We start from the raw sequence: 4,092 nt of genomic DNA on the forward strand, positions 1-4,092 counted from the left end.
AAACAATCAAAACAAATACGATAATGTTACAAATGAAGTGACTTGACTTAAATCATGATGGAAATGTGTTTTAAAAATATCTATTTTACATGGATTACCCATTTATAAAACCCCATTAGAATAAATATATACATACAAATGTGTTGAACACATAAATCAGATAATCCACTGGCATGTTTTGGTTGGTTTTGTTTTTATAATACCATTTTCTTTCATTTATTCTTTTCAATTTATTTGCTTTCTTTTATGATTGTCTACTGTTATCATCATTCATTGTTAAAAAAAAAAAAAAACACGTCTCTCTTGTAAATAAGCCCCCGAGGCTCAACAAAACTAACCTGTATAAATAAAGGTTGAATGAATGAAAAAAAAAAAAAGTTAATTCAAAAGTTGAACACAAACTTCTTGTTTCTCTTTTCTGGTTCTCATGTATTTCAACTTTGATAAAACCAGATCTGAGGAGTAAAAAAGTCAGTTTAGCGTTTCATAAAAAGCTAACTTTTTTTGGTGATTGTTTGACATGACAAATGTTTGTGTCTGTGTCTAATTAATCACTGGGTTAATGCATCTTTACGTGTGTTTCAGTGGTTCCCATAGCTGCAGATCCAACCCAAAGGTTTGACGCAGCTCAAAGCATAGGCAGGTCTAAACTGTGAACTTTTTTTTATTTTATAAGTGACCAATACAGAAGTAAAAGTCCAGGTGGGCTTGTTGAGTTTCACTTGTGAAACATTTGCCGAAACCTTAACAGGAATGTGTCCGAAACTTCTACTTGGAACCGTCTGTCCTGTGGGACAATTTTAAGCCATTTAAATGCAGTTTTTTGAGGCAATTTCTACATTAAATTAGTTTTTTCTTGCCATCCTGGTGTCCTTGAGAATTCCAAAAACGAGAATTTGGTCAAACTCTTACTTACTTGGAGATGGACCAGTAAGAGCAACACTTGTGCTGTTCATAGTAGAAGTTTTGGTTTTTGAAAGACAGTTTGGAGGTGGAGTGCTTCCAATAGCTGGAGGTCTGAGAGATCTGCTGATCATCATCTGATCTGGTGTGACTTTATGCTTCATTTAACCATTTCACAGCATTTCTGCTGCTCATCAGTAAATATTTGGTGTGTGACTATCTTATACAGTGCATCAAACGTTTAGCTGTCCTGAAAAATGAAGCCGTCTCAAATAGAAATGTAGCAAACGAGCAAGTATTTTGTATTAACAGAAGCACACTGTATCCACAGTGTTTGCATCTGCTGACCCATTCTGTTGAAGAAATATGAAAGGTGTTATTAATTAATGTTACGAGCTGCTTTAAAAAAAAAATCTTTAGCCTGTACAGTATCTGATGCAGCTGCACATGCTTGTTGCTGTTGAAACTTTTACCGTTTCCTTATGAAGTTGTATCTATCTTTCGTCTTTATGAAGCTGTTTTATTTTTTAACATACGTTAGTTTTGACAAGACTAAGGGCCTGTTTACACGACAACGATCCAATGAAAACTGATTTTTTTCCCCCATTTTCATTAACACATTTATATGAAAACATTTTAATTACAATCTCTGATTACAAAGCAACGGTAGCTGTGAAAACGGTGTAATTCCTCCACCACGCCACTAGTTGGTGCTATGTTGTTTGAAACTTGAAACTGTAAATATGCATGCGTAAAAAAAAAACTGTTTATTTAATTTTCGATTATTTAAGTAAAGAGATAGAAAATGAGCATTGTGTTGGAGAGTCATAGTTAGATTTATCAGACTCACAAGCACAAACAATACTTTGCTATCTGCCATTGTTGACAGTTTCTTCTTCGGTGGATTGTAGGAGGACGTTATGTTTTACGTCATACTGCCCATGCGACAGGGATTCCATGACAGAAAAGATCAATTTTTTCTGTTTACACAACAACGGACACCAGGACGTCTTTGAACCATTGCACTCTGGAACCCATTCTCTCCCCAGCCTAAGGCCCTGTTTACACAAAAACAATTTCTGGTGAAAATGGAAGAGTTTTGTTGCGTTTGTACTGTTAATAGGGAATGTTTTCTCTGACAATGGCACAATTTGAGAACAGGTTCCAGAGCGCAATGGTTCAAAAATGTCCGGATGTCTGTTCTCGTGTAAAAAGAAAGCAATAGATCTTTTCTGTCAGGGAATCCCTGGCTCATGGGCAGTATGACACAAAACATAACGGCTTCCTACAATCCACTGAAGAAGAAACTATTGACAATGGACTGGTATGATTCCCAGTCAAGGTCCTCTTGAAACTTGGGGGTTTTATAATTCAAAGTCACCCTAAGCAACAGTGGAACTTCATCGTCTGTCCATAGAAATATTTTATTCTCTGCCACCTCGACCGTTGTAGCGCCTTTCAGGTAGAACATTTCCAAGTTTCAAAGAACATAGCACCAACTAGTGGCGTGGCGAGGGAATTACACCTTTTTCATGTCTACCGTGTGAACAGAGATCGTAATGAGAACGTTTTCATGTAAATGTGTTAACAGAAATGGGGGGGGGATTAATTTTCATTGGATCGTTGTCGTGTAAACAGGGCCTAAAACTTAACTTACACATGTTTTTTTTAAGGCTTTAGACAAGCAAGTCAAAAGAGAATCCAGCCTCTGACCTGTGGGTAACCAAAATGAGTTCACAACCAGCCGGTGGACAGATAACACACACCGACTGATAAATGAGGCGCTGGGCTTTGGGGTAAAGGAAACTCTGCTAACATGAACAGCCTGAGCAGGTCACAGAGAAGTCAACACTTCTCAGTCAGCCTTGGGGCAGAGGGGGGTGTTAACCACCTCTCACAATCAATCACTGAGGGCTTATCAGACTGACTACTGGAGGCGCGGCTAAAGTGCTGCCTGTCTGTTTAGATTGTGTAAATTAATAAGGACCCAGGAGATCAGCCCCGTTCAATCCCCCCCTTACCCATCACCTCTCTTCTCCCTCAGCACCTCCTATCAGTGGAAAAGTGAGGTAACTACAAACATCCAGCTGAGGTAAACGGAGATATGGGAGCTGAAGCATATGGTCAGCTGCTGTCACGCAAGAATGTTTCTATGAGCTTGTGTTTGGGAAAAAAAGATGAAAAGACTGAATAAGAAATAGAGCCATATGTTGAGTGTATGTACATCTATGTTGCTTTAAAGAAGACCATGATAGATGTGATTAAATGAAAGCTGCTTTTTGGACATTAAAATTAAAATAGAACGTCTTTATTTTAGCAGGGTGACGGCTAACTGATTACTGCAAAACTTGGCAAATAAAGTACAGGAAAAAGCCATGAGGAAGTTTTGATCTGTTGTGTCTGAACTACTTTCCCACTGGTTCAACTCCACAAAGCTCTGGCACTGTTTGGATGGATGTTCAGCTCGGTGTTTAAGACAAAACAGTGGCATGTGGTTCATCACAGAAAACTGTTAACCTCCATCAATCAACCTCTGTGTCATATTTGACACAACTTATATTACATGTAAAAAACCTACTAAACCAATTGTAACATAAAAGTCCATACTGCGTGGACGTTTTCACAACCCCAAGCAAGGAAGCTGAAGTTTTCATCATCAGCAAAGCATTCAAAGCGTAACAGAGGCTACATTGTATGGTTCACAGGGGTTTCTATGGAAGTGCACAGACACTGAAACAAACTGTCAAACTCACCGGTGGGTGATGAGAGAAAAAGTCCTGCAGAAGCTGTTCAGGCAACACAGAAAGCTCCGGGCAAGCTGAAAAACTCAGACTTCTTTCCCTCCAAAACACAAACAGTCCTGACTGTTTCACACTTGCTGCTGTGCTCCAGTCCTGAGCAACGTGTGTGTGTGTGTGTGTGTGTGTGTGCAAAGTCTGGGACTAAAGAGGTGGTAACTTCCTCCCAAACTTGGAGCCGGAGTAAGAAACAGTTTTCTCTCTCCCGGCTCCAGTCCACAAGAAGCAGGAAAATCTGTCATCCTATCCCTCTTTCAGAAGAAAAAAAAAAAGAGGAACAGCCTAAAAAGGGCAAACTAACTCAAGGAAGAAGGGAGGGAGGAAGACTGTGGTGTGTGTGTGTGTGTGTGTGTCTGTGTGTGTGTGTGTGTAGGGGGGAGTCCCTTTGTTG

General features: G+C 39.4%; 1 protein-coding gene across 1 annotated transcript in view; it reads right to left on the bottom strand.

The window, feature by feature from the left end:
- Nucleotides 1-3,814, bottom strand: part of eva1ba (eva-1 homolog Ba (C. elegans)) — a 22,511-nt gene extending 18,697 nt beyond the window's left edge. The window contains exon 1 of the mRNA XM_037676829.1: nt 3,657-3,814. The gene's annotated coding sequence lies outside the window, so the exon portion shown is untranslated. The remainder of the gene's footprint in view (nt 1-3,656) is intronic.
- Between the last annotated feature and the right edge of the window lie 278 nt (nt 3,815-4,092).

Source organism: Nematolebias whitei, chromosome 5 (assembly GCF_014905685.2).
Source record: "Nematolebias whitei isolate Nwh7 chromosome 5, NemWhi1, whole genome shotgun sequence".
Classification (NCBI taxonomy): Eukaryota; Metazoa; Chordata; class Actinopteri; order Cyprinodontiformes; family Rivulidae; genus Nematolebias; species Nematolebias whitei.